The sequence below is a fragment of the Nicotiana sylvestris genome, chromosome 1 (assembly GCF_000393655.2).
Source record: "Nicotiana sylvestris chromosome 1, ASM39365v2, whole genome shotgun sequence".
Lineage (NCBI taxonomy): Eukaryota > Viridiplantae > Streptophyta > Magnoliopsida > Solanales > Solanaceae > Nicotiana > Nicotiana sylvestris.
Window position 1 is genome coordinate 82,718,459 of NC_091057.1, and position 26,974 is coordinate 82,745,432.

Genomic DNA, 26,974 nt, shown 5'->3' on the forward strand with positions numbered 1-26,974 from the left:
TGGCTTTGGAAGGGCCCATGCTCTCTGTTTCATTTTTCTGGCCCTTCTCACATCTGCGACTGTGGGCTTGAACCCCAAACCAAATGTATCCAAGTTTTTAGGAAGAGAAACCAGTTGTACGATACCTTGCAGAGATGCACCCAAACCCTTACCCGATACAAAACCATTTTTCAACATTTCAACGGCTACCATGACTGATGCAGCAGCTACCCTTGGAGTTGGCACGCACTTCCCTTCTAGAATTTTATCTACCGATACCATGTCAAAAACCTGATAAACCCATGGTCCCTTGTCGTCTTCAACCTATATGAGCAGAATAATGGCATCACTGGGAACACACGGATTATCTTCGCCGTGCACCACAATTTCCTGTCTATCCCATTCAAACTTGACCATTTGATGCAGAGTAGATGGAACCGCTTTAGCAGCATGAATCTAGGGTCGACCTAACAGCAGATTATAGGAAACAGCCACATCAAGCACCTGGAATTCCATAGTAAATTCAACTGGCCCTATTGTAAGCTCAAGCACTATGTCCCCGACTGAATCTTTCCCTCCACCGTCGAATCCCCGAACGCATATACTGTTCTTGTGAATTATGTCATCATCCACCTTCAACTTGTTCAAAGTGGAGAGGGGGCAAATGTTCACGCTGGAACTATTGTCAACCAGTACCCGAGTAACCACGGAATCTTCGCATTTCACCGTCAGGTAGAGGGCTCTATTATGCTCCCTCCATGGGCAACTCATCATCAGAAAAAGTGACTCTGTTTACCTCAAATATCTTGTTAGCTATCTTTTCCAAGTGGTTTACTGAGATTTTGTCAGGACCGTGGGCCTCATTCAAGATCTTCATCAAAACCCGACGGTGTTCGTCTGAGTGGATCAATAATGACAATAATGAAATCTTAGCCGGTGTCTTCCTCAACTGCTCCACAATGGAATAATCCTACACTTTCATCTTTCTCAAGAACTCCTCTGCTTCTTCCTCAGTTATAGCTTTCTTCACCAACACTGGGTTATCTTTGGAGATCTTAGCTTTTCTTAACTCTTCGGGGGCAAATCATCTCCCTGATCGATTCAACCCATGTGTCTCACAAACTTCTTCTTTAACCTCTTTCCCCTTGTAAGTCACTGTCACTCGTTCATAATTCCACGGGACCACCTTGCTGTTAACTATCGGTAATTGAATTACCGGCTTGGTAATAACAGGATCTGTGCGGGCACCCTCCACAATTACCACAGGCTTATTCGCCACTCCTGGCACAACTACTTTCTCTCTTTCATGTTTCCCTGCAACGTCACTTGAGGGCCCTTTCTTGAACATCACAGATGGTTCACTTTTTGTCTGTTTATCTTGATCACAGACTTCTCACTTGTTGACTTTTCAAACGGCCTGACTTCACTTGACCGAATCATCATGACAGTTTGCGAAGGTTTCTTAGGCTCCCCTCCCTTATGCACTATCTCAATCATATTTGTCTCATGATGGGCTAGCAATGGGTTCTAGTTGATACTGGGTGCCTCCAGAGCTTGGACCTCAATCTGATTAGTATCAATGAGCTCTTGAATAGCTGTTTTCAATTTCTAGCATTTCTCTGTGTCATGACCCGGGGCCCCTGAACAATACTCACAACTCACCGAGCGATCAAGATTTCTGGGAAGGGGATTTGGCAGTTTCTCCTAGATCGGATTCAACATACCCAACTGTCTCAATCTGTGGAATAGACTAGTGTATGATTCTCCCAACGGAGTGAAAGTCTTCGGCTTCTGCAACCTCTCATTCTTGAAGGCTTGATTTGGCCAAAAACCTGTTCCAGGAGGATTTCTGTAGGCTCTTGGAAGTGGATAGGTATTTTGTGGAGCTGGATATGGATTTTGTGGAGCTGGCGCACGCCATTGTGTGTGAGCTGGAGGTTGGGTATAGGTTTGTGTGTGATGGACGGAAAAATGGGGATCTGGTGGTGGGTAGTAGTGTTGTGGTGGGCTATATGGAGTGTGGGGGTAAGTTTGGTGATAGGGTCAAGGTTAGTTGTAGTAACGTGAAGGGCCCCTGGATCCAACCCAAGTTCCCGACTCAATTATCGCAACATCCTCTTTCTTCTTCTTCCCGAGTACACCTCTAGTACCGTTTTGAATGGCCTGGGTGGTCGCTTTGATTGTTGAATAACTCATGATCTTGTTGGACTTGAGTCCCTCCTCAACCATGCCTCCCATTTTTACAACCTCGTTAAAGGATTTGCCCACTGCTGACACCAAATGACCAAAATAAGTGGGCTCCAAAGACTGCAAGAAATAATCAACCATCTCACTTTCTTTCATCGGAGGGTCAACCCTCGCTGCTTGCTCTCTCCAACGGAATCCATATTCCCTGAAACTCACCGGGCTTTTTCTCAATCTTTGTTAATGACAGACGATCTGGGATAATTTCAAGATTGTACTGAAAATGGTAGGCGAAGGCTTGGGCCAAATCGTCCCATGTGCACCACCTGTTGTGATCTTGTCTGGTATACCATTCCAATGTCGATCCACTCAGACTTTGGCTGAAATATGTCATCAGTAATTCATCTCTTCCGCCTGCTCCTCTCATCTTGCTACAAAATCCTCTTAAGTGTGCTACTAGGTCACCATGCCCGTCATACAGATCAAAATTGGGCATCTTGAACCCTGATGGTAACTGAACATCTGGGAATAGACATAAATCCTTGTAGGCCACACTTACTTGACCCCCCAACACCCTCATATCTCTGAATGATTGTTCTAAGATTTTGACCTTTCTGATCATCCCCTCATGTTCGGGATTTTGAGGTGGCTTCTCGGTCTCTGCCAGGAGATCAAGATGAGGGGTGTAAAAATATGGTTCCGGGACTTTGAAGGTGGGTTCAGGGGGATAATACTGGTTGTCGTGAGTCTGGAACAGAGGTTCACTGGAAGATCGGTATAATGCAGTAGGTGGAGGTGCCACAAAAATAGGAGTGATTGGTGGAAGAGGGTGCGGGACTTGTCTGGGTGTGGAGCTTGAGATGTATGGGAAGTGGTGCCGTGGCATTGTTGGTAGAGGAGAAAGGCTGGAGAAGAGTTCACAGTGGGGGGTTCCTGAGGTTGAGCCAATAGTGGGATATAAGCAGGGTTGGCGGGATAAACTGGTGGCGGATTCCCCTTTGCCCAGGCTTGATACATTTCAGCCATTTACTGCTTTAACTTATACATCTCTTCCTCCATCGCATTAACATCCAATTCTTCCACCTCTTTTGACGGGTCAACAATACTTGCCTCCAATTCTTGGTTGGCCATGTTCAGCTTGTGTTTTGATCGAGTGTTGTATAAGTGAGTTGCCAGAATGCCAATCAACTAACCACCTGCCTGAACTCAATACATCAACAACAACCTTGTTAGCGATTAGGGCTTTAACAGATTGGTAACCGCACATTTTGGGTAATGGATGCACCTAAGCAGTTAACCGTTTCTATTATGCATTTGATTGGATGCTTGCGTCATCCAGACTTTTCTTTTCCTTCTTTTTTTCTTTTCGTCTTTTCACTCTTGCCCTTGCTTTCTCTTTGTTTTTATCCTCTCATTTCCCTCTTGTTTTGCTATTGCTTCTTTCTCTTGGTTTACTTATTTTTTCTCTCTTTTCTTTTGGTTATGGTCGAATCCTATGGAGATTGCCTACGTACCATGACCCCGCATGAATTAGACCAAGCGTAGTTCTAGGAGATAAGTGTGAAAGTAAATAATAAAACAGTTTTGGGATTTTTTATTTTCATAAAAGAAAATGCTTTGATTACAAAGACTCAAAACTAACAGACTCCAAAAGAAACTAATAGACTCTGATGAAAAGACAAAATACAGATTCCAAAAATAAACTATCATACTCCAACAAAAGAAAATACAGACTCAACAACAACTGACAGACTCCAGCAGAAAGAAAATACAGACTCAAAACAATTGACAGACTCTAACGGAAAAGGAAATACGGACTCAAATGAAAAAATCATGAATACATTAATGCTCCTGGTGCCCGCGGGACATCATTCGGTCTCGCCGCGGGCCTATATGAAAGATCCCTTTGAAGTCGATCCAAGTCACTCATTATCTATTTAACAAATGTCATCAATGCCGTGAAGAAGGTGGTGCGAGTCATATCCTCACAGGCTTGGCACTTCATGACAATGTAATCAGCGATAGTTCTAATTCTTTCTCTTATGACACCTTTTTCTTGCAACAAACGCCCGATCTGTTGGGCCCTGGATTCCAAAGTTTGCTCGGCCACTTGATTCTGCTCCTGAATTTGTTGCAAATCTATTTTTAATTATGTCAATGCTGTATAACAATGCTCTCTTTCAACCTTGAAGTCTTTCGCCTGTTTGATCATTTGGTTTTCCGTGGCGATGACTCTTTTCTTTAATCACGCAACCTCATTGTCGTACTTTTCTTTCAACTGCTTAACCAGCCATGCTCGTTCATCTGCGTTTTTAGCCAATTGCTTTCGAGCCCTGGCTAGTTCACTTTCTGTTTGTTCAAATAAAACTATAGTCATTCACTTTCTGCCTCAGGTTATCTATGAGTTTTTCATCTTTTGCACTTCGGGCGGGGTTTTCTGCTGCCATTTTCATTTTCTGAATATGGGCTCGAAGGGCCTCATTCTCTTTGGTTAGCTTTTTCTTTTCTCCTTCATCCGTCGCGACTTGCAAGCTATTCTCGAATTGAAGTTCTCTGACTTGCTTTTCCAATTTTCCTATTGTGGCCCTGTATTCATTTTCCTTGGCCAACCAAACCCACTCTTCTTGCAACGCCTCAACGAATTCCTGAATGTGAGGCTTTTTGGCTGGTCTTTCTGGTTCGGCCCTTGCAGTTTTCTTCTTTCTATACCAGGCGAGATAGGCGGGTGAGACTTCACCTCTAGATAGGTCACACACTCGAGTGTTCATCGTCAAATACTGGCATTTGTTCCAAATAGAACGAACTGTTTCTTCATGAAATTGACCGTCGGAACTAACCTCGACCGCATACACACTAAGATCTTCATTTGGGTGCATCACCTGACACCTTCCCAATTGTCTCATCGCCCGGTAAGGAGCGTACGGCTGGATACCTCGCAAACCCATTAGGAGGAAGTAAGGACCAGTGGCGGGCATATACACAATTTCTTCAATAGGAAGCCAACCCAATGTCCATTCTATTTGTCCCGCGGTAATGGAACGAAGGTAGGATACCCAATCTTCGAACCCCTCTGGCAGCTTGAACCCTGAAATCCTTGTGTCAAACTCTTCAATGCAACTTTTCTTTGTGGATCCGTAACTCATATACTGAGGGCGATGACACAAGTTCTCGATCATCCACATCTGTAATAGCAAATTGCATCCTTCGAAGAAATATGCCCCAGCTTTACAAGCTGTGAGAGCTCGGTATATCTCAGACACTATCATAGGGGACAGAGTGCTCTTGGCCTTGGTAGTTAGGACCTTGACGACTCCAGCCACCCGCAAATCGATATTCCCGTCTCTTCGGGGAAACATCACAAGGCCTAAGAAAGCTACCATGAAGGCGAAACGCATATGCTCATCCCATTTTGTTCGGTTCCTTTTGCTACAAACCCCGCTTTCCGGATCGTTGAACCCTCCTACATGCACGTACCTCTAGTATATAAAACGTAAAGTGGAAAAACCACCCTCAAACTCGGAATACGGGACTCCCTTGCTTATATTTAGCAAATCCATGAATTTGTGAGAGTTAACGGCTCTTGGAGCGATCAGATACTTATGCCTCAGTCCTTCGGTACTTCCCATATAACCTGCTATCTCTTCTAAGGTGGGTGTGAGTTCAAAATCCGAGAACTACAAGACATTGTGAGCTGGGTCCCAAAACGAAACCAACGCCTTTATGATGTCTCCTCTAGGCATAATCTTCAACAACCCGGTGAGGCCTCCCAAATGTAGATTGACCTTATCTTGCTCTGATTTACCCAGATCCTCCCACCACTTATGCAACTACAAAGGGATCTTGTTCCTAACTGTTATTGGCAAACTTTGACTCGTGTTCATTCTGCACATTTATTAGGGTGATTAAGTAAAAAAATCAAGACTCATTTGACTCAAGGACAAAGTTGACACTTTTTTCTTTTTTTTTCAAATTAAAAGTAAAATCTGGTTTTGCAAATACGGCCTTTCAGCACCTCGAAGACGAAGATTTTAAGGATATGTTGGCTAACCAACAAAAACCTTGAAAAATGACCACATGCTGTTGTTCTTGCAAAAGCAGCCTTCTGGTGCCCTTTTAGGGACATTCGACTCTTTTTAACAAGAATGGCATCACCCTAATTATTTTCAAATAAATGTAAAATTTTTGTTCTTTTGGGCTATTTTTGCAAAAGGGAAGTTGGACCCGATGAGGGTTGCCTACGTATCCCACACCCTGTGAGAATGAAACTGGCGTAGTTTGGGCAATTTTAAAACAAAAACCAACATTTTTTTTCTTTTCTCTCTTTTTTTTTCAAAACAAAACATTTTTCCCTTTCAAAATTTCGGTAGAGCTTCAGTACCATTTGGACATTGGTTTCTCAAAACAAGTGATTATCTCACTTAGCCCTCACACTTCTATTCTCTTTTTTTTCAACTTTCTCCTATTATTCAAAAGCCGACCAGCATGCGACTCCGAAGCAAATAAATGCACAAGTAGCAAGTAAGATGCATCAGGATGGTCTTTTCATTTCAGGTACACATGTCCTAGACAGACCCAACCCCTGTGTTGCGTCTCCAAAGTCAAATGCACATGATGCAAACAAACGTTCCTACTAGGGATCCGGCATGAGGTATTGTTATACTAGGTTTAAAAACCTGGGTTTATTTGTTCTAGACCTGGCTTACCCGAGTGGACAACTCGAGCTGAGGAGGGGCTGCGTACTTGTAACCAAAAGATCATCCAGCTTTGCAACTTGTCCTAACCTCGTTCTATTTGGGATATGACACTAATAGAAAGAATTCACGACCAGCGTGCACTCCTCGGGAGAGAGAAGAGAGGGGTTTCGTAGTAGTTTATATATACAGTTCAGATAATATCAAAGCGGTAACAAGCAACATTTAGCACATTAGGCCCAAACATGTAACAAAATCAGATAAAGCCAAATATAACAATTTATCTAAGCTCGAATTCTGAACCCTAAACCAGAGATTCTGGGTTTGGTCCCCAGCAGAGTCGCCAGAGCTGTCACACCTCCTTTTTTACCTACACCTCCGGAAAGGGGTGTAAAGGGGAGTTTTTTCCAACTTAAAGTGACAATCGAAGCGGGATTACTTATTTATTAAATTCAGAGTAACTACTTGGGATAATTTTATGGTGTCCCAAGCCACCGGTTCAAATCCCGAATCGAGGAAAAGATTGACTCTGTATTATAGTCCGCGAACACAGAAATTCGGGTAAGAAATTCTCTTAACCCAGGAGAAGGTGTTAGGCATTCCCGGATTCCGTAGTTCTAGCACGGTCGTTCAACTATTATAATTGGCTTATTATCTTATTTTAGTACACTTTTAAACCTATGAACATTTTTAACTTTAAACCGCTTTTAATTAATTAATTTTTAGGAAGATTTCAACGTCACATAAAACGCGTTTTGAACCACGTCACATAAATGCACCCGCAGTCCGCAACACATTTTATTTAGCGCTGTTGAGATTTGAATTTGGGTCACATAAATGCGCACCCGAGTTTAGGAAGGTAAACTATTAAAATAAAGTGCCTAAAGCAACTACGTGTTTGCAACTTTGCAAGGGCCATGAAAATTCGCTAAATGGCACGCCCCGATTTCTAAAGATAACAAAATTAATTAAATGAGGAGCGTGCAATTGAGATTTTGTTCGGCACGGCACACCTCGATTTATTCTAACCAAAAGGTTTCCAAATTAACTTATGAGGGCCATAAACTATTTGTATCCTATAATATGGCTCACCTCAATTATTAAAGGGCTTGGTTAATTGATTAAACTACATAGGAAATTCTCGAATCATTTTCAAGAAATCAGACTTAGCGATTTGTAACAATGGGGAAGTGGGCCAGTCATTAGAAAGAGTTTGGGCCAACACCGGCCATCAGTAAGAAAGCACACATATAGCCAAAGACTACCATTTTTCTTTGTTCCCAAATGATTTCAAGGCTTTGGGCCCAAGTTGAGCCCAAGTCTAACAAAGAAATGAACATTAACGTACTGACCATAGACTGAGTCGCTGTTGAGCCCAAACCAATTCAAACATAGAAACTAGGCTCCAAATGGCCATGATGAAATCAACCCACAAATAAGCTATTGGATTTCAGCATTATAAACAAATGTATCGCTGATTGCTCGAGACAAACAAACACATAAATTTAAGCATCATTCAATTGACTGTCCAAGCTGTAACCACAAACCCTTATACACAAGCAATTTACTCACTAATCTGCATACTAATATGATTTCAGATTTAGCATGCATGTATAAACATATGTTTCTCTACGTCCCATCTCCCTCACTTTAAATCCTCATTCCAAATAACTTTAACTTAACAATTAACTTACGAAGCAATAAAAGGTCCAACACAACCTACTTTATGCTAACATGCTTAGTACAGAACCCAGCTAAGGGTCCAATTCACAAGTTTTCGTCAAATTTTCTTCTTCACAGTTCATGATTAGCTACCACAACAGGAACTCCAAACCCCACAACTAGTTATGAAGGCTTTGCCAAACATAATTTCATATCAGATACAACTTAACTATAGCCCTCATAATAAACATTCAGTACATTGAGTAAATGTGTAATCTAGACGAAATAAAACTAAATTAAAGGATCCAGACATGCTGAAGCCATGCTCGACATTTTCAAGTTTCATTTCACACTTTAAGTCAGACTTCACATGGTGTAGAATTCAGAAAAGTATACCTCGGAATAAAAGGAAAACAAGGAAAAGATCAGTGAATAAACAGTAGCAGAACAGCTTGAATCCAGTAATGAAACAATGTCACAAAAACGCAACCAATTTTTGCTCAAACCAGTATGACACATAGCAGACCCAAAAACCAAACTCGAATTAAACCAGGACTCCAAACACAAACTCAGCTCAGAATTAGCTTTCAAAAACCCAAATTAAACCATCTTCAACCCCATGTGAATCAAAGATAACTTCAGAAAAATAAGCAAAAAAAACTCAAGAATCCCAGAAGAAATTCAATGGAACAGTGATTTTTTTATCAAATTTTCGGTTGTCTTTGTTTTTTTTTGTATTTTAGCTCTCAAAAACCTCTCTTGAAAGGCAAGAAAAGATGCCTTTATAGGCAAGGCAAGTAGGGCAGCCTTAAGGAAATAATTTCTGCACTTAGGCCCTTTGTGAATTTTGGTTTTTGCTACTTAGTCCTTGGCTAATCTTTTCTTTTTTCTGAACTACCCTTAATGTATTTATTAACTAATACAACAGCCTCCACCCCAGCTTTTAGGAAGCTTCCTTTTCATTTACAATGAGATTCCCTATATCAATTTCCCTACATTGCCCCTGAACCCTTGTTTATTACCCCAGAAATCCAAACAAATACGGGTCAAATTGATCCAAGTCCGTACTGGCCTGAGTCTACAAATTCTAGGCTAATCCTTTTCTTTTGGGCCCAAATTCGACTCGGAACTTCACAGAAGATTCGATAAAGAAGGGAAAGAAGGAGGCCAACCGGAGTCATTAGACTCTCTGAACCAAGGTTTCAAAGGCCCAAAATAAACGGGCAAATAAAACTACACTCATTCATGAAGATGATAATTAACCTAAAAAGAAACACATGTAGAAATGATTGCAAGAACGGAAAAACAGAAAAAATCAAAACACAAACAAAAGAAACAGAGGGAGATGAGAAGGGAAATGCCCATGAAAATTAAAACTCAAAAGGTAAAGAACAAAATACTTAACCATGGTCTGGACCGTAAGAAATGCAAAAACTTTCGAATCTTCAAATTTTTTGGCCAAGTTTGACATTAATCATGTGTTCTTATCAAGAACACATGAATAAAGTCGAACTAGACCTAAATCCTTACTGAAATCTCGAATTCGAGGTTTTTGGGATTTTAGGGCTTGACTTAGATTTAAGATTCGAGGATCTTGGGTCCGATTCGAGGGTAGCTGGTCTGTGATTTAGGAAGAGGGGGTCACGGGGCTCATGGGGTGTAATTTTGGGGCCAATCGGATGAGTTAGGTTTTCAGTCATTCCTTCCGATTCAAGATTCGAGAGGCTGGGCTGGGATTCGATAGTGGGGATTTGGAGATTTGGAAAGAGGAGAAGGAGAAAAATCGATGGTGTAAAAATGGGGTCAATTGGAGCAACGCCGCCGGCGGAGGTGATTTCCGGCGGGCGGCTCACGGCGGAGGCGGTGAAGGGTTCTTTGAGTGTGTGGGGACGATGAAAAGGGGTGTGGGTGCGTTTGGACACTAATATACTTATGAAGCTTCAGTTCTGAGCCGTTTGATCAAGTGGAGATCAACGGCTCAGATTCCACAATCCAAAACGGCGTTGTTTGGTCGCTAGATGGGGCGCGGGTCTAGGCCAAAAATGGGACGGGTTTCAGGGCAAAGTGTTTGGGCCTATGAAATTATAAACAAAAATGGCCCAAGAAAAACAGGCTTCTTATTCAATTCTTTTCCTTTCTTTTCCAAATTAGTTTTTTTCCTCTCTTTTTTTCTAATTTCTTTTAAATTCAAATTAAAATTCAACCTAAACCTGAATTAATTCAAATAAACCTAAATTAATTCCTACTCAAATATCTTAGCAATTTAATTACCACAATTAATAAATTAAAGAAAAATTACTCAAGATCCAAATTAAAATTAAAAGGTGCAAAATGACCATTTTTGTGATTTTTTCCTTTTTTATAAAATAACTTAATTACTTGATTAATCCTAAAATGTTAAATCAGACCCTAAATGCAAATGCACATATTTTTTGTATTTTTTATTAATTAAACAAAAATGAAAATGCACAGACAAATACAAACAATTATCAGAACATGCCACAGAATCCACAAAAATTACAAGTAATGAAAAGAAGTTATTTTGTTTTGAATTTATGGGAGTAATTCATATAGGGCAAAAATCACGTGCTCACAGCAGACTATAAAGTATAACATGGATGAATGACTCTAGATCAACCGTTCAATTTAAAAGTTTCTATTAGAAAAAGCTATGATAAAATAGAAATGTGCTAGCTTTTACAAAAGTATAATATTTTAAAAGATCAGGAATGTGAGTGGCCTAAGATGACAAGTTAAGTATAAATTTTTACGAAATCGGAATAAGTCAGGAGACTAGAATACGAAGTTGGGAAGTTGAAGCCTATCATAAATCACTCACTCCTTAAGAGGAGCAGAAATATATGTAGATCTCTATATAAGGTGCGACAGAAGGGTTCAATAGCAATGTTACCTACACCAAGCTGATAACTAAGCTTAAGAAAATTAAATCAAGAACTGTGAGAGCCAAGGTAAGGATTGTATTTGGTTCTAAGTTATAGACGATTGGGTATTCCTAAATATGTCGCGTAAGAAGGTATCATGATATCCGGTAAGAAGGGTAAGCTTAGTTAGAGATATATGGGGCCTTACAGAGTAATTCAACGGATATGAAGAGTAGCTTATGAGCTTGAATTGCCTCGAGAGTTAGAGTCGGTCCATTATCCATGCTACGGAAGTACATTGGAGACCTTTATCGGGGTTTCCTAGTGGAGTATGCTTAAATTCCAGAGGATCTATCCTACAAGAAGATTCCAGTGGCTATTTTAGATCGACATATCCGTAAGCTGATGATAAAAAAGGTAGCCTCTATGAATGTATTACGGAGAAATAAGAGTGTTGAAGAAATAATGTACGAGGCCGTAGAGGAGATGAAATCTTAATATCCCCACCTATTTCAAACTGAAGATATGGCTCGGGATAGGATATTACAGTATAACCCGGTTCAAACCAGTAGGTCGTGAGGTATCACACCCCAGTCTTGACTAGGACGGATTACGTTCTACATACATACTATAGATATCAACTATGAAACTGTAATCGTCTAGATGGAGTAGTGATCTTGTAAATCTATTATAAGATGATTTGTCCATATGATCATAATACCAAACTTGTACATGACTGAACTCGATGAAAGACACCTATGAAGCCTCTAAGAACATCTGACTGACATAGCCTAGTCGAGAAAGGGCCTCAACCTATCAATAATTATATGTACATGAGCATACTGACTCAAAATCCAACTCCAAAGCAACTGGAGTGCAACGACACCTTCCACTGAGCTGGTACCACACTAGAAGGACTGACAACCTATCTATCGGGACCTGTGGACATGAAACACAACGTCCCCCGTGTAAAAGGAATATCACTACGAATAATGTGCCGAGTATTTAAGGCAGAACAAAGATAAAATAATAAGATAACATCAATGAGAGAGATATAAGAATCAAGTTTAACCTTTAAAGTGTTGGTGAGAGCCATAATATGCATACTAATTATACATATATATTTAATGCCGCTCGAGTATTATCTATATTGTAACATAAATTCCCAACTGAACAGTGATAACTGCCCGACCGGCCGTAGCTCGATGGTAAATGCATGACTACCCAACCGGTCGTATTTCAGTGATAAATGCATGACTGCCCAATCGGCCGTAGCTCAATGGTAAATGCATGAATTCCTAATTGGTCGTAGCTCGATGAAAAATGTGCAATTGCCCTGCCGGCGATAGCTCGGTGGTAAATGCATGACTGGGTTACAAACATGTTTCTAAGCTAGTAGGTCACGTATAGAAAATCAGATAGCATTTCTCCTTAAATATTCCACTTCCATCCAACTAAAACTAGCATAAATGCAATAGTAACAAAATCAATAATACCACACTGGAGCCAATACATTAAGAACAAACCTAAACCGTGCTCAAAACCATTCCAAAATAGTACACACACAAAAACACCTTAAACATACTTCCAACATCAAGTTTAACATGTTTTCCTTCAACATCTAGGCTTGCTATGGCCTAAAACGACTCAACCAAAGTAGAGGAGTGAATAATATACCTTCTACAGAAATAAAAAATAAAAATACAAGCTCATCTTAGCTTAAAACAACCCTTAATGCGACAACAACATGATATAAGCACTTTCCGCTACCTAAACATGGTTCTTGATGTTAGATTTAGGTAGTTTACATTAGAAATCACTTTTAAACCCGTGAGAGCTCTTAAAAAACCTTTAGAGAGATTTATGGTGGTCTCTGGTCAAAAGGTTAGAGAGAGAAGGGCTTCCTCCCATTTTTTATAACAAAAGGATAAGCTTCCACCACCTAAGTGGGTCCCATAGGGAGTTGCTTGTGCAGTCTTGCAAAAATACAAATATCTCTCTACTTCGGTGTTGTATCGATGAATGGTTTAATATGATGGAAACTAAACTCATTGTCTTACAATTTTTTGGGAGTATACCCCTATAACACCAATTAAATTGAGAGAAATTCTTAGTGACATTAGACCAAAATATTCAGTAAACTTTTGAATGTAACTTGCGATAACTTTTGCCATCTTTTGTTTGATAACTCGCTTGACTTTAAACATAACATATGCCTATTATGAGATTAAAATACCTCATAATATGAACTTCTTAGTATGTTATGAACTCCTAGTCTTACCCAAAGGTATGGGTTATAACATTCTCAACTTGCCAACTTTCGATGAAACTTATTTTCTTTGATTCGTTTAGCTTCTTAACCTTCCAACTATATTGGTACTTGCTGATCATGATCTTAAATATTGGTAACCTCCAAGGTAACATAATGAACTTTCTTTACATATATTCAAAGATGATCGTATTTTCGAGCTTACATCAATTTACTTACGGTGTACATTTATGTGCAAAAACATGGGGTGTAATATCATTTCCCTCTTTGGACCATTCATCCTCGAATGTTAGTTTATGTTCTTATCAGTATCGTAACCTATGAATCTTACGAACACTTTAATATTGATCTTTCTATCTAGGAAATTGTTCTGTGAATAAAACCAAAGGCCAAGGCACTCCCTCTTTTAGGTCGAAATTCTTCCAATCTCGTAATTGTTGCTCTCTTTTGTCATGTAACTTGTATGACTCTGTCCTTGTACACGTTCCTACGTGAATCTTCTCTCCTTTTTCCTCCAGCTTTTAGCCAATCTCTAGGTCTCACTTTGCGAACATAACAAAACTATGACAAGTTGTTCCTCTAGGCATCTATAGGTGTACTGAAGTTCTTTGTTTGGTACTTTGCTGAACTTACGACTATTGCTATATTCTTTTTCATAGCCTCGGAACTAATCCTTCTATTGTTGATTCACCTTAATATTGATCTATAATCCCTCAGTGATAAGTTGAAACTTTTTACGTAATAGATTTTCACTAGACTTCATGTCTCATTGGCGAACATTTGAAGTTAATTTGCCTGATTCACCTTAGGGATGAAACTATACTTCAATAACCATATTTCATAGAATTTCAACATGATTCATCTTATGGGAGGTATTATAATTCCGTGCAATTCATAAAATCACTTCTCATTGAAACGTTACTTCAATCGAAGTCTATATTCCTAAACATTATACACTTATCGTTTATCACACTTGCACTCTTATTCTACTACCAGAGCAACATTCCATCTCTTCTAAATGATCCTAGTTTTAAATTCCTCCGAGTTCATTCAAGCTATACTAAGCTTTCTATAACTTATGGAAACCATCGTCTCTCTTGTTTTGATGGGCTTAATCTTCAGGCCTTACCGATTCTCGTGATCTCTTCACTCATCATTTCTTATCCATACTCTGGTTTACCAAAAACCTATTGCTCTACCATACTTTAGCTCGCGACCTACACGTATCTATCCATTCCAATCGCAACCTTCATTTAACTTGCTAGCACCATATATTTCCTTGTTATTCTAAAATATCAAGCGAGATATCACATCACATCACCTCTAACTCTATTCTTGTAACTAGACCTATCGGTACCTGGAAACCATAGGCTAGAAGATATGTTACTGACCACACCACTATCATTTTTGGATACTGTATTACGACACTTATAGCCCTCTATCTTAAGTTTGGACTATTCACAACCTTCTATACTTGAGTATCTCGTACTTCATCACCTTTATCTAACTTATCTTTAAATCTCGCACCGTATCTTGTGTCACACCTTAAAGCTCGACTATGATACTTGCACCTCTGGTGCTCACAATCTGACAGAATCTTCATACTGACTTCCTATGACACAACTCTATGAAATGATCCAGAAACGAAATAAGGGTAATGTTTCCTAAATGCCTTGTAGCCTCTCAATTATAAGTGTGGCGCGCAATACACCCATAAGTGAGACTCTACTAAATACTGTTTCATAGACTCCCTAGCACTGAACTACTCTAATAGCACTTGTCATGCTCCAGTCTCGACTGCGATAGACTACATTTTACATACATACTATAGACATATACTATGAAACTATAATCATCTACATGGCATAGTGAACCTGTAAATCTATTATGTGATGCTTTGTCCATAAGATCATAATACCAAACCTGTACAATACTGAACCCGATCATAGACGCCTATGAAGCCTAAAGAACATCTGACTGTCATAACATAGTTATGACAGGGCCCCAACCTGCCCATAATCATATGTACATAAGCATACTAACTCAAAAGCCAACTCTGGAGCAAGTGGAGTGCAATAACACCTTCTGATGAGCTGGTACCCTACTAGAAGGACCAACAACCTGTCTATCGGGACCTATGGGCATGAAACATAGCATCACCCAAGCAAAAGGGATGTTAGTATGATTAATATCTAAGGGTCATGATATGCATACTAATTATACTTATATATTTAATACCTCTCTTTGGGAGTATCATCCATATTGTAACATGACTTCCCAAATGATCAGAAGCCATAGCTCGATGGTAAATGCATGATTTCCCAACCGATCATAGCTCGATGATAAATGCATGACTGCCCAACCAGTCGTAGCTCAATGGTAAATGCATGACTGCCCAACCGGCTATAGCTCAATGGTAAATGCATAACTGCCCTATCAGCCATAATTCGGTGGTAGATGTGTAATTGTCCAACCGGCCGTAACTTAGTGGTAAATGCATGACTTCCCACTAGGCTGTAACTTAGTTGTAAATGCATGACTTCCCAACCGGCCGTAGCTTGATGGTAAATATAGGAGTACAGTAGCCCGAATCTCTATATGTGCCATATATGTATACATGACATCAACTCTTATTATCCCGAAAGTGTAAATGTTATAGAGAACCTTTCAAGATCTTTAGGACTTCTTTAGGTGTGATGTAAGGTCATTACATCTCTGATTACATTAAGAATACTAACATCCTCACCACAGGCATCAACAAGACTTAGAATCAGATACATAATTTACTTGAACAACATCATGAGGAAGTGAATGACTAGTGTGTCCCTACTTACTAAGACTAGAGTTATTTCAGAATAATGTTTGTTTATATTTTGTTTTTACTACATGCCAAGAGAAGGAAAGATTTAACCTTAACAAACCTTTGTCGTTTATTTAACGACTTAATGTATATCTTCTTGAAAACGTCAAACTAAATTAAGACAGTAAAACTTGTCGTTAATGCCATAGAAGGACTTAAAACATGTTTCTAAGCTAGTAGGCCACTTATAGAAAATCGGACAGCATTTCTCCTATAAAATTCTCCATCCATCCAACTCAAACAAACATAATAAAAAATAGTAACAATATCAAAAATAACATAGTAGATCTACTACATCAATAACCAACCGAAACCTTGCTTAAAACCCTTCTAAAACAGTACACACACACACACACAAACATCAAACATACTTCTAACTTCAAGTTTAACATATTTTCCTTCAACATCTAGGCTTGCTATGGCCTAATACGACTCAACCCAAGTAGAGGGGTGAATAACATAACTTATACAGAAACTACAACTCCAAATCCAAGCGCCTATTTTCTCACAACAACCCTTAATGCGTCAACAAAATGATATAAGCATGTGATATTAGATTTAGGTGGTTTACCTTATAAATTACTTTTAAATCCTTGAGCGCTCTTAGAGAATCTCTGGAAAGATTTATGGTGTGCTATGGTCGAATAATGAGAGAGAGAAGGTCTTCCCCCATTTTTATAATAAAAGGATAAGCTTCCACATCCTAAGTGGGTCCCATAGAGAACTACTTGTGCACTTTTGCGTAAATGCAAATATCTCTCTACTCCAGCGTTGTATCGACGAACGATTTAATGATTTCGAAACTAGACTTGCACTCTTCTATTTTATGGGTGGATCACCCTATAACTCGAAGTAAATTGAGAGAAAAGCTCACTGACATTAGACCCAAATTTTCAGTAAAATTATGAACGTAACTTGCGATAACTTTTGTCGTCTTTTGTTTACAACTCGCTTGACTTTAAAACATAACATACAAAAATTATAAAATTCAAATACCTAATAATATTACCTTATTATTATGTTAATAACTCCTAGTATTACCCCAAAGGTACGGGTTATAACATTCCCAACTTGCCGACTTTCGACAAAATTTATTTTCTTAGATTCGTTTAGCTTCTAAACCTTCCAACCCTACTGGTACTTCCTGATCATGGTCTTAAATATTGGTAACCTCCAAGGCAACATGATTAACTTACTTTACATACTTTCAAAAATGATCTCATTTCCGAGCTTACATCAATTTACTTACAATGTACTTTTACGTACGAAAATATATGGTGTAACATGAGGTGAGCTCTTATTTTTGACTTGCAGTACGTATGATTGACGACCGTGTAAGGCCAAGTATTGCTATTTATAGACATTGGCCTTGCGAGGCATATATAGTATGTTTCTAGCTCTGTGCAGGTTGGTTTTAGTCCAGTGTATAGAGGAGACTCTAGCGAGAATTTGCAAGTCTCTAAGAGTTATTATTTGAGAACAAATATTCTTAAGGGGGAAGGATGTTACACCTCATACTTTTATGTTGGAATTCATCTTATGTGAATCATATAAGCCAGAGAGCTTAAGGACTTTTACAAAGAAAATGATGAGATTAAAACATGTGTTAAGGAAGTATCATGAGGGTTGGAGGCTAAACGAATCAAAGATGTTATAACCCGTACTTTCTGGGTAAAACTAGGAGTTCTTAATGTGGTAAGAAGCTCGTGTTTTAAGGTACTTGAATCATATAATATTCGTATATTATGTTTTGAAGTAAAACAAGTTATAAAATAAAAGTCAACAAAAGTTGCTGCAAGATACATTCATAATTTTACTGAAATTTGGGTCTAATGTCACTGAGACTTTTTCTCAATATACTTGGAGTTATAGGGTGCTCCACCCACAAAATTGAAGCTCTGTGAATCTAGTTTTCAATACATTAATGTTTTCATCGATGTGACATGAGCGTAGAGATATATTGTCACTTTTGCGAAACTATGCGGACTACGTAGGTGACAAGTAGTTGTATCACCTACTTGTTTGAATGAAACGACCAAATAAACCCCCCAAAAGGGCTAGTTGGGGTCGGTCAAAGGTCCCTTTTAAGGGATAATTTCCTTCATTTAATTCACTCGTTTTAGAGCCTAAAATCAGAGAATAAACCACAACAAACGTCTCCCAAACGTTCCACACAAAGCCCTATGTGATTTTCTCTTCTTTTCAAGTTCTAGTTGGAGGAAAACCTAATAGTTGATTGACCAAGTTAGGAGCTGAGATATTCACCAAATAAGGTAAGTATAATAACCTCTTTCATCCCGTTTTTCTGCTTTAAAGGTAGAGAAATTCATTCCATAATAGTAAGAACTCACGAGAGGTGATCGAAAACCGTGAATTCGAGTTGTTCCACTTGTAGCGGACTGTTTTATGAGTTGTTTCAGGTTGCTTGGTTTGTCTCTATTTCTACTATTTTTATGGAGTTTGGGAGGAGAAAGGGTGTGGATAAACACCACATAATGGCGAGGTTGTGGGCTGGTCAATCGTCGTTATATCTTCAGGTTATTTGACACTATTATGATTGTCGTTTGTGTATGAAGTGATTGGGGTGTGTGTTAGGCTATTTTATGGTATTTTGTGATGGAAGATTGAAAAATGATGTATATATATTGTTATTGTTTTGTTCTTTTTATTTTTTATGTTATCTCGAACTGAGAGGAAGTGAAGATTATAGGGGAGATACTGCTTGTTTTAATATAAAATAAGCTTGTCGTTCGTTATGCGATAGTTATACCTTTCGTAGCTTAAAGATGGCATTATTATTGTTGTTGTAGATTAAGGTGCGACAAGATGAGTTCAACATGATTATTAGACAGATTATAATAAGGTATGTTAAGGCTAAACTTTTCCTATATTTTGGCATGATCTTGTAACTAAACGAGTTTGATAACAAGACATAAAGAGAAGTACGTATTCCTGAATTTATGTACATTATCCTAGTCTCATAAGTGATAGTATTCTCCCTTAACGAAACTTTATATTTAGTTAAGTATTGTCTTCTTTCAGTCAAGAGAGCAAATGGTATATATATAAATATGTACAATATTAAAGTATTTTCACCATCACCGAACTATAATCAATGGGCAGGTCCATATTGGGTAATCTATAATAAGATGGTAAGTTATATACCGAGCCTAGTGTGGCTGAGAGCCTATGAGTGATCCAAGAATAGACGAGTAGTGATTTAGATAACCATGCCTAGTAGGCCGAGCACCTATGAGCGAGCCTACTACGGTCGAGCAGTTACACGTACCGAGCCTTATAGGTCTGGATAACTATTTTACTTACTATATTGAGAAAGTTAAGTCAGTATCAATAGGTAAGCATATTTTCATATCATCTTTACTCCAGTTACTTTCAGTTATTATATTATTAATTTAGTTTCGGCTTTCAGTTATTCTATTGCCTTACATACTCGGTATATTATTTCGTACTGGTATTTCTTTTGCCGTGAACGGTGCATTTCATGCCTGTAAGTTCTGATAAATAGTCAGATATACCTTCCCAGTAGACATATGCAGACATCAGCTTGATTGATAAGCTTCACACCTCCGGATTTATCAGGTCTAGACTTTGGAGTCCATTTTATACATATAGACTTGATGGGTAGGTCGGGACCTTTTTCTGACTATGATACAGTTATGTTATCTCTAGAGGCTCGTAGACGAGTTTTGTATGTGTTGTATGTTAGTAGTGTGCCCTTGTCAGCCTTGTGTACATATTCAATATGGTATTGCTGGTTGTAGACGTTCATGGCATCCTCATCGACCTATACAGTTATGTATATGAGCTTTTGGGTATGTTTATCCTCAGATGAGATAGACTTTATTTTTAGATGATTCAGAATATGACATCGTCGGCCTTGATTAGTATTGACATCTTGCAGGTAGGCCTCTTCGGCCTAAGTTGAGCACTACCTCTCAAGAGTTTGCAGTTACAAAGTGATACGCTTGGACTGAGTATGACACTGAGTGCTGGTCATGCCTTCCCCGATTGAGGGCATGACAAAATAGACTATCACTTTGTAAGGGAAAGGATTAAAGAAGGACTGATCACAACAAATTACATTTCTACTAAGCAGAAGTTGGCATATTTGATGACTAAAGGCCTCAGACAGTGCAACATCAATCACTATTACCCAAGGTGGGAGTCTTTGATGCATTTTACACTCCAGTTTGAAGGGATGTATTGTGAGTGTAGGGATTATTTCTTCATAAAGGAAACTTAGTGGGCGTTTGGACATAAGAATTGTAAAATTTCAAAAAAAAAAAAAGTGAAAAAAATTTTCAAGTGAAAATGGCACTTGAAAATTAGAATTGTGTTTGGACATGAATATAATTTTGGATTGTTTTGAAGTTTTGTGAGTGATCCAAGTAAAAATTTTGAAAAACAGTTTTTTTGAGTTATTCAAATTTTTGAAAAATTTCAACATTCATCTTCAAGTGAAAATTAAAAAATTTATGGCCAAACACTAATTTTAAAAAAATATTAAATTTTGAAAAAATGTTAATTTTTTTCGAAAATAAGTGAAAAAAATCTTATGTCCAAACGGGGTCTAAGAGTGAGTTAGTGGTTAAGATGTTAGGGAGTTGGTTAAAAAGGTGCCGTAAAAAAATATTCCTCTCCTCTCTTAGGGGTCGTTTGGTAGGAGGTATTAGAAAAAATAATGCAAACATTAGCTATATCCATTACTTATACCTTGTTTGGTAAATATTTTCAACCTGTGTATAACTAATACTTGTATTAGTTACACATCATACTTGGTATTATGTTATGCATAAATAATGCATAGAAAACCATGTACCAAGGCTATTAATGCATGCATTAGTATTCTTAAAGATAAAATTGTCCTTAAAGTCACTTAAAACTAGAGAATATGGAGGGCATTTTTGTAAATAACTATTTTTGTTAAAAATTATGCAATGCATTATAATTTTAATATACCACGCCAAACAGTAGATAAGAAATAATAATTCGCATAACTAACCATACCCATGCATTACTAATACATATTATTCTGCACTATTCTTATACACCCTACCAAACGACCCCTTAGTTGGATAAGCTTTCTCTTTGTAAAAAGTGATCTTCAACTGATCATTGCAAATAGGGTGTTCATGAAAATCCGAAAAACCGAACCAAACCGAAAACCAAACCAAACCAACCAAAAAAATCGATATTTTTTGGTTTGTTTTGGTTTTGAATTTTAAAAATCGATCAAATTTGGTTTGGTTTTGGTTTTAATCAGAAAAAAAAAACGAACCAAACCGACTATAGAAGTAGCTATTTCAAATTTATTATTACACACACACACACACACACACACACACACACACACACACACACACACACACACACATATATATATATATATATATATATATATATATATATATATATATATATATATATATATATATGTATATTGTTATACAAAAGTTTCAAAAAATTTATGATAAATGTTAATAGTTTGCACTTTTAATATAGTTCTTTATCTTTACATTCTAGTTTGATTGGTAGTTTTCTTTTGTTTAGTGTAAGAGTCCATTTCGTGTTAAAAATAACATATTTTTAATTGAGTCCTTAAATTATTCATCATTATTTGATTAACTATCATCAATATATTTTGGTAAATAATAGATTTCTCAAAGGGCAATTGATTTGATAGTGTTACATTGAAAATGTGGTTGCCGGAATATGTGTTTGGTAGTGTACGTCTTATATTTAAGAAAAACCGACAAACAACCGAAAAAATCGAAAAATCAACATAAACCGAATTGAGAAAAACCGATTTAATTGGTTTGGTTTGGTTCTAATATTTGAAAAACCGACTTACTTGGTTTGGTTTCTTTCTAGGGAAAAATCGATCCAAACCGAACAATGAACACCCCTAATTGCAAGTGTATTGCATGTGTTGGTGTCTCTGATTTACTGCTTAATCGTGCTTAATTAACATAAGGCCTAATAATTTTCATATTTACTCCCATAAATTTACTTTTTGTAAAGTTGTGATATGACATTACTTGCTTTGACCATAGTTGATCAGAGGGATAATTGAGTGAAGTTTGACCAAATACCTCGTATCTTAATGTATAGTGATAATCACAGATTCCAATGAGAATAATTTATAACGTGTTCCACTGCATTACTTTCTAATTTCTTTTATTTCCTTTTAAATAATTATAATCACAGTTTTATTATTTTGTCTAATAATAGTCAATTTAACGAATCACCAGAGAGAATCAGAATTTTTTATTTTATTTTAAAGTGACAGTTTCTCTTTTAATTTTCCAAGAAATTTTTAACAACCAAGATGCTAAGATATTAAATCGTGCAAGAAAAACTCAAACGATAGCGATTTATATTTACTTCTTCATTGAAAGAAATATAACATAGGAGAGCTTTATTTGGTGATTTATAGAGAAAAATTAGCAAATCTTTTCAAAGTAAAAGTCTCAACTTCCAGAAGAATAAAATCATAATATCGAAAGTTAATTACTTAGATGGTCACTCAATTAAGGGTAGTTATTTACGATAGTTATGTTTTTTGAATTGTAACAGAAAAGAAACTCTGTTTTGGTCATCTTACACAAGGTCACTCAATGCACTTTTTACCTTTTCTAAAGCTAAATAATTTAAAAAATAATAAGGCACCCATTAAATCATCCTTTTCACCCGCTCTAAAAACCTGACCCGCTATCATTTATACCCGTTTTATTTTTTTTAAACCCTACTAAAAGGGTTATTTTATTATGAGCAAAAAGACAGTGTTTAAGTGGGTCGCCTAATGTGAGTAAAAATTTATCAACTTAATCAGTTATAAAAATTCATGTGAAGCTATAGCCATTTAATGTGAGCAAAACACATCAATTGGATATTGCAAAAATATTTCTTTGATATCCTACCTAAAAAGAGTAATGTTAAAATAAATAAATAAAACAGTACTGCTGACAGGATAAGTTCAAATATAAATAACTAAGATACAAAATTTAAACAAACAAATTAATGCGTTGAAATTGAAACTTGCAATGTGGTATCATTGATAAGAAAACGAGTAAAACGTACTTTGACCATTAACCAAGCTTATGCGGCATTGATCCGGTTGAGTCCGACAAAGTGTGTGTATCACACACATGTAAATGGGAGTGAACTCATTGATTTCTATTTTTTTTTAAAGGACTAAATCTAGAAGAAAAAATAAAACTTAAAAAGGTAAAAATTGCTCCCCCTTCTGCGCCCCTGCTCCTCCCCATCCCAAAGGATTTAAGAAAAGACAAAATCAGATGATAAATGATGGAAAGATTGGATATTGTATTTTGATTATAGGAAAGAAGTTTTAGGGTGAAAGAAATGCTTCAGTGTAAACAATAATGTGGAAAAGAGGAGGAAGGGGGACGAGAGGGTTGACTGTTGATGTCTCTTGTCTCGAGAAGAACGAGAGAGAGAGAGGAAGAGAAGGGAGAGGGGTGGAGGAACGGAAAGGGCAGGTGGGGGGGGGGTGCGGGGGCATTTAGAATAACTTTTTGCTTCTTTTTTTTTTCTTCTTGTTTTTATAATTTTGCCTTTCATAAATATAATAATAGAAACTTTCTTTTAAGAACTGAAAAATCTATACATAGGAAAAACAACAATTTTAGTGGACTAGGATTTGGACTAATCAGCCATGACAAAAAAAGTACTCCCCGTTTCAATTTATGTGAATTTGTTTGACTGGACACGGAGTTTAAGAAAAAATGAAAATTTTTTTAAATTTGTGGTCCTAAACAAAGCAAAAAGGGGCCCAAAGTATTTGTGTGGTTATAAAAGCTTCTCATTAAGGGTAGAATTGTAAGTTTAAGCTAAACTGTTACCAAATTTAGAAAGAGATCATTGATTTTGAAACGAACCAAAAAGGAAATAATTTCACATAAACTGAAATAGAGAGAGTACCTTTTGGTCCATAATTGAATGAATCATGAAGAGTAAGGTCCCATTTGAGGGGTCCAAATTTATTTTGATGTGAAATATTTGTACTTATTAAGAATTTGGAAGCGTTTAGGGTAATAGGGTACACTAACAAGTAACACTAATGAGTCACAAATTAGAGATCATTCTTTAGATAGAGATCATAGGGTACACTAACAGGGTAATAGAGATCATTCTTTTCTTTTTTGATTATAAAGATCTTATAGGATTATATTATATATCATAACACAAATTAGGGTCACCATGGACCAATGAGTTTGTAGCAAGGTATCCAACATGTACAGATGAACTACAAATATCTGAAATTTCCCTAGCTTCATAAGCAAACACGAAAGGACCTGCTAGATATAGGTCATATTTACCCCTTCGTATATTGTTTATATTTAGCCTCCATCATATTACTGTTGGAAAAATTGGATGATTATGGAGAATAAAAGGTTTAGCTTGAGTCGTGTCAAAGACACTGTCTTTAAGGATATTTCGCCCACACCGAAATGAACAATATTAGGCGTATCCCCCAGAATTCAACAAACTCTTCTAGTATAAACTAGGAGCAGAAACAACAAAGTTTAACAAAGATAACCCAGCACAATAGTAAAAAAGTTTTTACTGTGGTTTTTCCTTACCTTTCAAGATGAAACAAAAGGGTATATATATAGTCTAAAAGAAGATAGACTATCAGGTTCAAATCCATAAAGCCATAAAAGCTTTTCCAATTTTCAATACATTAAAGACAAGGCCATTTTAAGGCTAAGAAACCCTCAATGCTAAGAAACGGTAAATTCATTGCTAAGAAACGATAAATTCTTCTTTTAACATAACGTTCAAATTATTCACTAATGAGCATTTAATAATCAGATTTAATTTGTCCAAAGAGATTTCAAAATTAAACTAATTTTTTTTACAAACTTATTTAAGGTAATTACTATAATAATGATTCATTAATATAATTGTAAGAAAATAAATCTAGACATAGTTTTAGAATATTTCTTTTTGAGATATTAAAATTATTTTTCTATCAATCCCCCATATATCTCAAAAAGAGTATTAAAAAATAATAAAATAAAAATATTAAAAATTTGCTGGGTTTTCACAAATCAACATAATGCGTCGAATCTGGTGTCTCTTGGACTATGAACCAGACCTAGATAAAATAAGATTAAACATACATAACAATTGTCGAAGTTTAAAACTTCTATGAACCAAGAATTCTTTTGTAAGTTTAGTGTCTTATCAATCACATTATACCAGCACACATTTTGTTGTTTGTCAGGGTTTTGTGCTAATAGGTCATGCGCGCGCCTAGTTTTCATGAGTGCTCTAGAAATTTTGCCACAAATTTCATAGGAGCGACACTACTCCACACTCATATAGGTCCATCCATCAAGTGTATTATACAGTGCAATACACAACCTACAAAAGGCTATGGATTATTGGATTAAGAGTTTAATCACTCAACCTCACATTCCTTGCAGTCTTGCACTGTAACGATCCGACCGGTTGTTTTGAGCTTTTATACTTCGCTCGCTAGTTCTCGGGCATGACTAACCCCGTGTGATGTATTATGACTTATGTAAATCGTCGATTTTAGTTTTTAGGGTAATCGGAATAAATTTGGAGAACAATTGTCAGTTTGAAGCTTAAAATTTGAAAGGTTAACCAAGTTTTGACTTGTTATTATATGATATCGGATTGAAATTTTTATTTTGGGTAGCTCTGTTAGGTGATTAGGGACTTAGGAGCACGATCGGAATGTGTTTTGGAGGTCCGGAATAGAGTTAGGCTTGAATTAGCGAAATAGGAATGTTGGCGATTTCCGGTTGATAGGTGAGATTTTGATATAGGGGTCGGAATGAAATTCTGGAAATTGGAGTAGGTCCGTTGTGTCATCTGTGCAGTGTGTGTAAAATTTCAGGTCATTCAGACGAGGTTTGATAGACATTTTGATCAAAATCGGAATTTGAAACTTTTTGGAATTCTTAGGCTTGAATCCGATGTAATTTTGGTGTTTTAATGTTGTTTTGAGCGTTCCAAAGTTTGGAACAAGTTCGAATGAGGTTATGGGATATGTTGACATGTTTGGTTAAGGTCCCGATGGCCTCGGGTGAGTTTCGAGTGGTTGAACGGATCATTTCATGTTGTAGGAAATTGTAGAAAAATGTTGTTGGTGTTGCAGGTTTTTGACCTTCACGTTCGCGATGGATGTCCCGCGTTCGCGGAAAGCTGAGGTCAGTGGTCATCGCGTTCGCGAGGGTTTTGCCGCGTTCGCGTAGAGGAAGTGGAATAGTCGGACCCCAAGGCATTTGTTCTACGCGTTCGCACAGTAGAGGTCGCGTTCGCGAAGAGGTCGGTCAGTTATGCATCGCGTTCGCGAGAGGGTCCTCGCATTCGCGTAGAAAGACTTTTGGTCAGTGAAGCTTTGTGCTTCGCGACCACGAGGGTGCTG